Consider the following 13711-nt stretch of genomic DNA (forward strand, 5'->3'; position numbering starts at 1 on the left):
GTCATCAATGCCTGCAAATCTCTGTCTCTCTCAACATAGTAGATCATCATTAGACACTAAATACTTCAATGAGCTTGCAAAATGCTTGCATTAGATCCCTCATTAGACACTATATGTTCATCACCAGGAGCATGTAAAATGTTTGCATCAAATCCTTCATTAGCAGTCTGTTCATTAGACACTTCAGGCTCAAGAACAACATGAGCTTGTATGTTTGCACCGGAAACTTGATTAGATACATCAGATTCAGTCAGTTCAGTATTGATTGGGGGAGTTATAAAATAAGTAGAAATTGGTTTCATTTTCTCATAGATTCCCTACATACAAGCAGTTTTACAACACCGTCAGGTTTAACTATTGGCCAGAAATTGAAGAGTTGAATTAGATATAATCAGGGATGTGATGTACCTGCTCGTTGCGCATGCTACTCTTGCAAGCTGCGACTGTCCGTTTGCGCAAGCTCGATGCCATGCCCGTGCTGCCGCCGCTGCCTCCCACGCAGGCTACACCCAGGGTTGGATCTTCATCTTCTTGTCCTTCCGTTCACTTGAAGCCCGGCGATCGCCCTCCAATGAGAGCGCGAGGAAGTGCTGTGTTGGTCTGTCCAGCGGCAGCTAGGTTAGGAGCGAACCAGACTGGAGGCTGGAGCGAATGAATTGGGATTTTTCCTGCTGTCGATCGATATGCGAGGCGCTCGTTTGGGCCGGGAGCCTGCTATAGGGCCTGCCTTGCACTTATGTTATTGGCCCATCCAAATTGAAACATTTTTCTTCATTTTTTATATTGCCTGCTCGTGCGTTGGGACGAACAAAACTAGCGTGGGCCAACCTCGACGACTCAAACTAGGTGCACACTTTCCAGCCACCTGAGGCGGCCGCCCATACCAGCCCCTATGGTGGCGTCGCCCCTTTTTGCGTGTATGATTGGATAGTGAAAAATATTCCAGTGGCACTTTTGATTTACCCACAGAATGGTTGAATTGCTTGTTTCTATGAACTGAGTTTGCCAATAATGTGAAGGATGCCAGTCTTTTCATCCTATTATAGATTGCTTAGATCTCGATATGCCAAAAGTAATCGCATAAAATATACAGTAAAACCCAGTGTGATGTGTTTAGCTACAACTAGTCTGACTACACGTCCTCATATAACATATCAAGGACGCACCATCTTACCAGATTAACCATTCGACTTACCCATGCAGTGTGGGAAGAAAGAAGTATTGGGACTGCGTATCCAAGCAATTGATGCCATGGACTCCTTCGTACAACCTTGTAAGCGAAAAAGAAGTTGCAGTGTGCCTGTATAAAGAACTAGCGTAAGTTCAGTTACCTGCTTCTCGGAATTTTAGGTAGCCACTTATTGCAAAATTGTTCAATTACGTTGCTTGGCTTAATTTAGTTTGCTACTGATTACATAATGGCACATCCTGTTAATCATATTGTAGACTGCGCCTATCTATGTGTTTGATACTTACTGTTAAGAATTACCTGTTTGCCTTAACTTAAATATCTACTTGTTTGTTTAACTGCTTTGCTGCTGCAACAGCGGGTTACAATGATGTTAATAACTACTTTTCAGCATCCAATTGAAACTCTTTAATTCCTTGTTTGTTTAACTGGTTTGCTGTTATAACTCCCAGTTGAGATGTTTTGCTAACTTCAACTTTTCTGAATCCAATCGGAACTTTAATGGCAAAACAGGTTAGCCCAAGATCAAAGAGCGAGGTCCCCATGGACGTTGCATCATCCCACAGCAGTGGCACCGGCCCAATCGTGCATTATGAATTGCCAACTGCTGATGCTCTAGAGGCTAAATTAGTGGTAGAAAGAGATTATGCTTCTGCACTTAGAGATGAAGTTGACATGTTGAGGAAGCAAACAGCACAATCACAAGCAGTACTCAAGACAACCATTAAATATTTGGTGGATTTCAAAACGAAGCAAGCTGAGACTGACCAGATTGTTAAGGTCCTGAAGGAAAAAAGGAAATTAAATTCCTACTTGGTAAATCATAGGTGAAATGTTCTTTCCATAGTTGAATAACCTTTGTGTTGTCTGTTCATGTAATCAATCAAACCATTTTTTAGAGATCATGTAATAATTGTTTTTTTGTTTTTTGGTTTGTAACTTTATTTGAGCACAAGTCTGTATTAATTGATAAGACTCGGAGACATTTCATTTGGATTGCTGTGCCAGACCTACAAATATGCCAATCGGGCTGAATGTGCATTCAGCAATAGTAGTAGTATAGACGGACCATAAGTGGCACGCATCGGAAAGGGCCAAGATGCTGGCTAAAAAAAAGGATACTATTGTAGCCAAAATAAAGTACAGCGGCCTGGCTTATGTATGTTAGTTGATATTATTGATCCATATACTCTATAAGTGTTTATATGTCTGTTAGTTCTGTACATTCTTGGTTGATTGACTCGGTATTTGAATCTTCATACATCGCTTGTGTACATATCTAAATGGGAGTACACATTATGCTGTGTGTGACATTTGAATTGGACATGAAGTGTTCCAAATATTCGAATTCACCTTAAACTGGATTCTAGTTTCTGAATTTGAGTATCGGCATTTGTAAACCATATTCATATATGACAGTGGAATACATCTTTGTCGTCCTTTTGAAGATATATAAAAACACATAGAATGATTTATAAAGATTCATATAGGAATACAAAATGGATTCGAATTTAGTTGCCAGGGTAAACGTGGATGCTAATTGTCCCAAAATTCGAAAGAAGCAGCAAAATGTCCACTCCCACGTCAGCTGCCCGAAGCCAAGTGTTTGGGAGATGGAAATTACTGTCTACCCATTACACGGACAATCCATCGGCCCGATTTCCACTGCTCTAAATAGGGGTAGGATCGTAACTTCAATTAGACGTGACACGACCGCCTCTGAGCCCATTCCGACACGGTGGGCGTCAAACATGGGCGGAAAAACTCATTTGATTCAAGCTCGTCCGAAAGACCTCTGTTTCTCCCTCCATTCCCCATTCATACACGGTGGGCGGCAAAACAAACTCGACTCGGCCGAAATTGATGTAGGCAAATATTTTCAATAGGGGCAGGTTTGTAACTTCACTCAGACGTGACACAACCGCCCTACCTGTCAGCCCCGTTCATACACCGTCAATAGGGGCAGGTTTGTAACTTCACTCAGACGTGACACAACCGCCCTACCTGTCAGCCCGGTTCATACACCGTGGGCGCCAACCATGGGCGCCAACCACCCTCTCCTCGCCCGAAATCGCTCGGGGCAAATATTGGCGAGATGCGAGATTACCGTCCTATCCCCAACCGACGAGACGTCCAAATTTTAAACGGGGGCTAAGTTCGTAACTTTCCCATATTTCAGACAGGCGCGTCCCAAATACATGGTTCCCCGTACCTCTCCCTCCATTTTCCCATTCATACACCGTCCGCGCTAGAACACCCCATCCCCACTCAGCCTCCGTCCGCCACCCCATCCATCGCCACCGTCCTCGACCACATCCATCGCCACCATCCTCCACCATGCCGGAGCGCCTACCAAGACCGCGTCGTCCACTTCAAGAGATGGACGTTTCTCATCCACGGCGACGGACCAATAGCCTTGCATCGCGTCCTCTCGCTTCATCGGCGCCGTCGTCCTCTTTGCCGGGGCCGCTCACACGACCTTCTCTTCCACGGCAACGGGACTTATCCCCCGATGCACTCGTCTACCGTCGCAGATCTGCTTCAACGCCACCGACAACCATCGCACCCTCGATGCCTACACGGCGCCGCAAGAGAGGTGGTACTTCATATCTCCTGAACTTTTTGATCTCAACCAGAAAATAGATCTTAACTTGGTTACTCTACTTTCTTTTTAGCTCTTAGAATTTAGTTCTTAGTTCGAAGCAAACAGTGGATGCTAAATATCATTTCTCCGGTTTGCAGCTTCAAATCTGCCATGGCACAGCCATAATACGGTTTAATTGATCATGCTTAGGGTTTAATTGATCATGTTGGTTCCGTGGTGGTTTCTTTAATAGAAATCGGAGGGGAAACCCTCTTTTGCTAAAAAAATATGCTTAGAGTTTCCCCCTTTTATGATCACTATACGATCAGAATACGTGCTTCGTGTCATAATAACACTGCTCCACCCATCAAGCTAAACAAGCTTAGTTGTTCAAATACGAATATGATATTATTAAAACAGAGTTGTTTAATTGGTCAGCTAAATGTTCCTAAATTAGTTTCGAAAATGCATGTTCGCCACTCGAGTGTGTATCTCTACAGGGTGCCCACAGTGGGCCGGCCCACCCTGGGATTTTGGGTCGTCCCAGGCCCCGATTCCCCTCTGTTCTGCTGCGCGCTTCCGATCGCTACTCGCCCCCAGCCGCCTGCCTCGCCGGCGACTTGCCGTCCCCGGACGGCATGACTCTAGGAGGAGACGCCGGACTAACAGGAGGCTAGGAGTCGCTCGCTCAACAGCGTCACCGCTGCCCGGGCGTGCCGCCGTGCCTACCTTCCCAATCCGTTCAGGGCTCAGGCATGCAGCACCCACCAAGCCAACCCAATTTATCCTGAGATACGTCCTCAACACTCAGCAGCCACTCCTCATCACCCATTTTCTAATTGATTCATTACTCATTAGGCAGGACTGTCATTAGGGTTTGTTGTGTGCTCAGTGCTACCTACACTTAATGGTTCAGATGTATTTCGGTAATCTTTAGTACCTCTAAAGTTCACAGGGTTTTCAAAATTCCGGCCCTCGGAACAGAAACTAGTCATTTTGGATTGTTGGTCGTAGTGACATTGACCCAGATTACTACTGCAAGCCAGGTTTGTTGACAATTTTACTTGTCTTTCTTACTCATTCGATATAATATCCAATTATTCACGTCGATTAGTTGCAAACAATAAGTGCTAGACAAACTTCTTCATTCAGATTTTGGACGGTCTCTTACTGCAGTTACAATTCTGCATACTTGTCCTAGTAAGCTCACAAGTAAATGATTGATTCACTACATCTATGCTTGCCTTGTCATATTTGTTGTCAATATTCTTTTAGGGTGGACCACCCTGTTTCTAAATACGGGAACCGTAGACATGAGTGAATAGTATTTCTCTATGTGATCTCTTCCATCATGTGTGGGTAATGAACACTGCATTGTATAGAAAGAAAGTGTCATTTCCAGCTTTTACATAGGTTTCGATCTTCTACATGGAATACAATCTGCCTACTGCTTTGTGTCGCACTACCAACACTCCACCCTTGAAGCTAAACATTATGCCACTCATAATTGCTTAGTTTATTTGTTCAAATACGAATTTCATATGATTCCAATGTTACTACTTCAGTTTTGAAATGTGTGCCTGCCTGTTATAGAGACATAAGGGGTTTGTATTTCTGTGTGTGGTCTAGTCAGCACGGTTGGGGAGGTGAACTTTGCATATGCAGGGGTTTATAGGGAGACACTCTCCGAGTTGAATCCGCAATGCATTCCATAGATAATCTGACTACTTTTTATGTTTTCATGAATCTCAAATTCTGAACAGCATCATAATGATTATGAGCTTGCGCGCATGAAAAGAATAACGCAGAACAATGCCATGGCTGTCAAACTTGGCATTAAGGGACTGAAATCAAGTCTGGCTGCAATGCAATGCAAACGCTCTCCACCTACAGATTCATGCTCAGAATATGATCCTAACAGTGATTCTGAGCTAGAGGGAGACCTAAGTCAATGTAGCTCCCTAGTGGAGGAGTCAGAGGAAGATGCCCTATCTTATTCACCCATGAAGGTACTTGCTCTAACTTTCCAAGGTTACATTGCTCGCACATATCTTGCAACTGATGCTTTGCATTGCTTCTACTTTGTTGAACTGCCATTAGCTTAGTTTACACATCGTGTATGTGAATACGCCCTGCCTATCCATTTTCAGTACATATTCCATCTGTCATCATACCATATTTATCCATTCAAATGTTGTTCTTGTGTATCAGACGTTCAAAAGGAAGAGGGCGATTGCTGATCGTGGAGGAGCACAAGCAAAGTATTTGGAAAAGGTAGTGCCCCCTGATAAATCAAATAGCCCATTAGGTGTAGTTGCAATATCACCTGACCCACAAAATACCCCAACTCTAGCAGACTCTAGCCCTACTACACTGGTCATTTCTGATGCCCCAACTCAGCAGACCCCAACTGCAGCAAACAGTATGATTATGCCAGTTGACATAGCACCAGTTGTACGACGCAAAACCCCCATTCCAGCAAAGAGTACACCAAATCCAGTTGCCAAATCCCTTTTCGAACCATAGAGAGCCCCAATTGCAGCAAATAGGACCCCTGTTCCATTTCTTCCCAGTTTAGAAGACGAAGCTTATGTTGTTGTCAGGAACTTTGTGCGCATCTTTCCTTCATGGAAAGATTATACCGCAGACACAGAACAATTTCCAGTCTTCCTCCTCAACTTACGCGTAAGTAATGTACTAATGTTATTCATGGTCATTACTGCATATGTTTCTGCTGACAGAAGACACAAGATTTCATTCTTTTAAATAGGCGAGGAGCAAACTGGATTGTGATGACGAGCAAGGGTTGGTTGCGCTTTTCAAGCACTCATTGATGAAGTATCGTTCCTACCTGAGGCAAGCGCACTTTGATGGCAAGCCTCTGAACGAAATTTCTGTAAAGTCTCAGGTGCTACATTTATCCGACGGTGACTGGAATAATCTTGTTACACATTGGTCTCGGCTGCAGCGTAAGGTACTGTCTATGATATCACATCACAATTTTAACTACATTTCTGCATTTGCCTTAATGTCTCACTTGTACGAAAACTATTAGCAGAAGAACATTCGTTCTCAAGGGACCTGTCGTGGAATTGTCACGACAGATGTCCTCGAGCTAGGACTTAGTCATGGAGCCATCGCAGCTAGGAAGCTTGAAGGGGTTAATGCGGGACAAGGAACACGAGGGTTTATACTGGTTCGGCCCCTTACGGTGAAGGTAAAAGCCTACGTCCAGTTTGAGGTGGTATTGATTAGGGTTACGATCACCAGGGAGCTAAACTGCTATGCCCGGCTCTCGATGAGATCGTTCTCGTCCCTAAACCGCTGCCGGGTCGTCCCTTTATATAGGGAGGCTGACACCCTGCAGCTCTCAGAGTCCCGGCCGGCTCATAAGAGTGTCCGGCTCAGACTCTCAACTATTCTTGCCTTACACTACAAGTTCTAGCATAATAATGATTGCAACTACGGGCTTTAAGCCATATCCGGGTCTTAAGCCCATCTTTGGCCCGTCGTCTTTAGGCTTGGCGCCGAGCTTCTGGTAATGACCATATGAGTAACCCGGCCCCTCCTGGCGGGTGACTCTAAGGTCTATATCCTCAACATTAGGCTCCAGATTGATTTGAGCCGGCTCATGTCAATCTTCCATTCCTTCGACAGAAAGACCTCCGGCTTACAATTGTGTGAAGGCCATAACCCGGCATGACATCATCCTCTGGACTCCGGGTAATCCGCCATGACGTCACCTTCCATTAAGCCCGTTTTTTACTCCGCCAGATCCGCAACGGATCTTTTTCTTTACTGTCATCCCGAAAATCGAGGCGTTTCGTGGGGAGATAACCACGCCGTGGTCTCCTTGATTCTCGCGCCCACTTATGAGCTCGCCTTATAAATAGGCCGGCCCGACGGGCTCTCAGCCACTTCTCTCTCCCTCATCTTCTTCCTCGCGCCACTGCTCCCCTGCCCGAGCTCTGCTACTGCCGCCGCCGTCGCGCCCCCGGTCTTCGTCAACCTTGGCCGCTGCATCACCCAGACTCGGTCCAAACAAACGGCGGCAACCTCCGCTCCTCTTCAGCTCCGGTGAGTCCTCGCCGCTCCATAGGGCAGATCCGCACTAGGGCTTCATAGTTCTTCCTCTGTTCTTCGTAGTTCATCGCGGCTCTCAGTAGATTTGAATTTTACTGCCCCTTTTTGATCTTAGCTCTGTATAGGCTTACCGCGGTAGACGTTGAGGACCCATTTCACATGCAAATATCCCTCTTTTTACTGCATAAGAGCCTTGTTCAAGCTCAAGAACCTCCTCGCGTCTGTTTCTAGGTCTAGAAACTTTTCTTTTACCCGACCATTTTGATCCAAAATTTTTACTGCGATGTGTGAAACCTGTTTTACCACACTTAGTAAAAAACTGCAATCATTGAATCTCGGCGGTTTACAGTTCCGGTTTAAAGAAACCACATGCCATAGAACCTTCCGGCTTAAAGAAAACCATGCGCCATAAAATTTCCGGCTTAGCTGTGATAAGGCCTGTAGACAATCAAATTACTCTCAATCCCTCGGCGGCTTAAATAGCCCGATGCACTTAAATGTATACCATTAGTCCCCTTCATAAGCCGCCACCTTGACATTGAACTGTAGATTTCTTCCGGCTCATAATTAACCCAGATGTTTTTCCTTTTATCATAGACTGCCGACTTTCACCATGCCTCCCAAAGCTCCCAAAGCCTCCATTACTTGCAACTGGATGAGGTCCAATGTCACCAATGAGACCCTAGCAGATTTTGTCAAGTCTGGATATCTGCCCAAGAAGGACGTCATGTCCTACCGTGCCCCTGACCCGTTAGAAGAGAGACCACAGCCAAAGGACGGGGAGGTAGTGATTTTTGCAGATCATATGAGCCGGGGCTTCGCACCGCCCGGTTCAAAGTTTTTCAGAGACGTTCTGAACTTCTTTGATCTGCGGCCTCAGGACATAGGACCCAACTCAGTGTCCAATATCTGCAACTTCCAAGTGTTCTGCGAGGTTTACCTTAGAGAAGAACCTAGTTTGCTGCTCTTCAGAGAGCTTTTTTACTTGAACCGTCAGAATGAGTGCGCCAATGGGCCAAGTCTAGAGCTAGGTGGCATCTCCATTCAGCGGCGAAGAGACTGTCTTTTCCCTTATGCCGAGCCGCCGAGCCACCCAAAGGACTGGAACATGACTTGGTTCTATTGCCAAGATACGTCACCGGCTGATGAAAGTCCGCTGCCCGGCTTTCGCCCATCACGTCTGGAGTCAACACACCCACTGTCAGACAAACTGACTCCGGCGGAGCGCCAGCCTCTGCTCCCCACTATCAACAAGATCAAGGCTCTCCTGGGCAATGGTCTGAATGGAATCGATCTGGTCCGGGTCTGGATCTCGTGGCGGGTGATCCCATTGAGCCGCCGCCCCGGCTTAATGTGTGAGTACACGGGCCGAAAGGACGACCCTCAGAGACACAGCCGCAATGATCTTCCTGAAGACGTTGCAGAGGAGATGACCAAGGCTCTTTTAAACGAGAGCCTAGCAGACTGCGGAAGGACCGGGTTAGCCCCCTTCTGCAAGACCAACCCAGCCCCAGCAGTAAGCCGCCAATCTGAACATCCTATCTTCTTCTGTATATAACTTTCATCTGAATCGTTTGAAGAAATCATCATTGTATTTTTCAGGCTGACGACAAGTTCTGGCGGGTCAAATATGACCATGAGGCGGCCAAGAAGGCCAGAAAGGTGAAGAAAGCCGCCAAAAAAGCCGCTCCCCGTAAGAAGGGAAGTAGGCCAACTGCTTTGGAGCTGATGCAACTAAGCGACAGCTCCGAGTCAGAGGTAACCCCTGAACCTGTAAACTCTTTGTTATGTTTTATTGTTTATCTCTGTTCGCCTCACCAACACTTGTTCATCAACAGGATGACACCGGAGCCAGTAACCCGGTGGTTGAAGAGGTAATGTCACTTTCCTCCGACTCGGAGCCCTTGCCAAGGCTGAAAGTCCGAAGGGTAACCCGGAAAGTAAGCTTTTCACATCCTTTAGCTTATCAAGATCCTCAATTTATTTTGAAGCGATAGGTTCATGAGAGCCGGCGTCACACCCGGACCAACAAGGACACCGACCTCTCCTCCGGGTTACCTGACGCATCAAGGAAGCGCCGAACTGAGGTTATTTCCCACTTGTACCCTTTTCATCCGTTGGCGGGTGTTATACATCAGCCACTCAATTCTTCTGACTCAAATTATCAGGAGACCTCCCCCTCTTCCGGCGACTCTATGCAGTCAAGTCTGCCGGCTTTCAAAACCGTGCCCGGGTAATGATAACCATCTCATGTTGTACTTTTGCCTTCACTTACCCTATTGTGTTTAATCTTTTTGTCCTTTCAGTGCCCAGGCCAAGATCACCAAGAGGGCGAAGAAGTCCAAGCCGGTCGATGAGCCGGACTTACCTAAGCCAGAGGCAGCCGCTCAAGAGCCGCCAGCCGCCTCTGCACTTGAGGCCGCTGCCCCAACTACCAAGGCAACTACAGAAGCTTCTGTTAACCCGGAGGCCTCCAGCTCGGCTCCACCAGCAGACGACCCGGACGTGGTAATCACCCGGACGGAGTTCGTTGAGCCGGGGAGACCTACCGTGCTGGCCAAGTGCTCCGCTAAGGGGGAGTTGCTGCAGCCCCACCGGGTGAACCTGGACCTCTCCGACTACGCCAACCTGAGCATTGGAGAGCTCGTCTCTGGCTACATCAGCCAAGTGCACAAGAGCCGGGACGCAGAGGTTGCCATGGTGAACCAGATCCAGCAGAAATCTGAGGTATCATTCTGCTGTCCTCTTACTTACTGCATAGTTACCTTTACCATGCAAGCCCCCAACTCGATGACTTATGATTGAATATGTTGTAGACTTAGGTTCCGGCTTACTCAATTGAGTCGGCAGTTTGTAGATAGATACGTTCAATATGCATTAGCCCCCAAGTGCCAAGTGTCTTTGCTTGGAAAACGCTTGGGACTTATATAGTAACTGTTCATGTCATAACCCGGAAATGTATGCAGGCTGCTGGCAAGAAGCTAGAGGCCGACATGGTTGATCTCAAGAACCGGCTGAAGATGCAAGAGATGGAGACCCGGAAGGCAAATGCCAAGTTTGTATCCAGCATCGCCGCGCAAGAGAAGCTGAAGACAGAGTTTGACGCTGAGCGGAAGGCGTGGGCCGAAGAAAAGGCCGCATTGGTGAACCGGGCTGAACAGGCGGAGAAGACTCTCTCCGAGAAGACCGCCGAGCTCTCCGGCCTAAAGCGCCAGGTGTCCCAGATGGTGGCCGCCATCTTCGGTAAGTCGCCTCACCGGCTTTCATCAAGTTTAGAATTTTTATATCTCATAATTCATCCTTGTCGGCGGCTTATCTGGTTCTGTTAAACATGTCCCAGAAGTGCCAACCTCAACCAGAGCGTGGTAACCAAGCTGAAGGCTGTGTATACCCTGGTGGAGCAGCTCTACACCGGGTCACAACGCGCCTTAGCTGTGGTGGCCCTATCCAACGAGGTGCCGACTCACCTGGCAGAAGTTCTTCGCCGGCTCGCTGTACCGCCTCAACGGATCCAAGAGCTGCGACGGGCCTCTGCAAGAGCCGGAGCAATCGCCGCGCTGAGCCGGGCCAAGGCGTTCCTGCCGGAGTTAGACCCGACGGACATCGCCCTTGGCTATCCAAGCCTGAAGGAAGACGGCTCCGCTTTTGATCAGAAGGACTTCGCAGCTTGCGTGAAGGCCGTACGCCCGGTGGCCACTCTGATTGGCAATGATACAGATCTGACTAAGTATCAGCCGGGTTACGATGCAGAAAATCAAAGGATCCCTACTCCACGCTATGAAGCCCTCAACTTGATCTCGCCGGCTCGTCAGCACACCTTCGCCCCGGAAATCGACCCGGCCGGGTTAATTGACGAGGAAGCCCAATTCGAAGCTCTCAGCGGCATCGACTGGAAGTCATCAACTTTCCAGGTCTTGGGATCAGCCGGAGGAGAAGATAGGAACGAGCCGGAGACTTCAACTCAGCAAGCGTCGTAACTCAGCTGGCGGTTTACCAAACAATGCCTCACCCTTTTGGACTCAACGAGTCTTGTAATAGAGTAGGATCAATACTTTATCTTTGTCGTGCCATCGTGCACGCCTTGAATTCTGAAGTCTATTGAAATTGTCTCCTTTATGTTTCTCCGGGTCATAATTAATCATTTGTTTTCCTTACCCTCAAAATGGTTGCCTGTAACTATCCTGCAGAGAAAGACAAATCACAAGCCTCGAGGAGGCTGACCGCCCTGAGAATCATAGGTTTTAGATAACCCGGAATATAAATCAAAAAAGGACTGGTCTTCAATAATATCCTGAATACAGCCGTAATAACATACTTAGCGGCCTGCAAGCATACTTCCGACTTAGATAACACCCATTGTGTTCAGCTAATACTATAAACCAAAGTTAAACCGGCAAAGTGAGACCCGGCCGTATACACTTGGAAAGAAATAGACGGAACTTGCTATAAATCAGAGGAACTTAGGGGCTTCCAGTTCGGATACGACCAGAGACCCGGCCCAAAGGGGTTATGCTAGGATTCAAATACGATCATATAGCCCCCAGTGGGTGTGGCGATGCCAATCAAGAGGGTATCGACAGCTATGTTCTCTTTGGTTCGAATACGACCCATGTTTGAACAGGAAGCCCCCAAATGACTCTAAGAATTGTTTAACGACGCTGATTCGAATACGATTCACGTCGGTTCTCAAAGGGTTTAAACTAAGATTCAAATATGATCAAAGAAAACTCCCCAATGAGCTCGGCACTTTGCCAATCAAATGGGTATCGACAGCTGTGTTCTCTTTGGTTCGAATACGACCTATGTTTGAACAGGAAGCCCCCAAGTGACCTTATCGCCTACGGCTAGATTCGAATACGATCATAAGCCGGATCCTCCTTCAAGTTATCATGTAATCTGGCAATGAAAATAACACGTGCACATTTGGAGGAGAAAAAAGGACAGAGGTCCTGCTTTATTTTCTTATCATAATATATACATGGTTTAGAGAAGTATGTACATCATGAGAGCCGGTGGCTCAAGTGTAGTAAGGCCGAAGCTGAGCTATGTTCCACGGCCGTCGGGTCTCTTCCTCCGACTTACGTGAATCTTTGTGCTCCCGAATGTCAATGAGGTAATATGACCCGTTGTGCAAATTCTTGGTGACCACAAAGGGCCCTTCCCAAGGCGGGGATAGCTTGTGTGCATCTGTTTGATCCTGGATGAGCCGGAGCACGAGATCACCTTCCTGGAAGACCCGGGATTTGACCCGGCGGCTATGATAACGGCGCAGGTCTTGTTGGTAAATCGCTGAACGGGCTGCTGCCACATCACGCTGTTCATCCAACAAGTCAAGAGCATCCTGGCGCGCCTGTTCATTATCTGCCTCAACGTAAGCCGCCACTCGAGGTGAGTCATGACGGATGTCACTGGGGAGGACTGCTTCTGCCCCATAAACCATGAAGAAAGGCGTAAAACCTGTAGACCTGTTAGGAGTAGTGTTGATACTCCATAACACGGAGGGCAACTCCTCCACCCAACAACCCGGCGTCCGTTGCAAAGGTACCAAAAGCCGGGGCTTGATACCCTTCAGAATCTCCTGATTAGCTCTCTCAGCTTGACCATTGGATTGAGGATGAGCCACTGAGGAAACATCAAGTCGGATATGCTCTCGTTGACAAAACTCCTCCATGGCGCCTTTGGAGAGATTGGTGCCATTGTCAGTTATAATGCTATGTGGAAAACCAAAGCGAAAGATCACCTTTTTCATAAACTGAACCGCCGTGGCTGCATCACACTTGCTAACTGGCTCCGCTTCAACCCACTTGGTAAACTTGTCAACTGCCACCAAAAGGTGGGTCTTCTTATCCTTGGAT

The sequence above is a fragment of the Aegilops tauschii genome, chromosome 3, assembly GCF_002575655.3.
Source record: "Aegilops tauschii subsp. strangulata cultivar AL8/78 chromosome 3, Aet v6.0, whole genome shotgun sequence".
Classification (NCBI taxonomy): Eukaryota; Viridiplantae; Streptophyta; class Magnoliopsida; order Poales; family Poaceae; genus Aegilops; species Aegilops tauschii.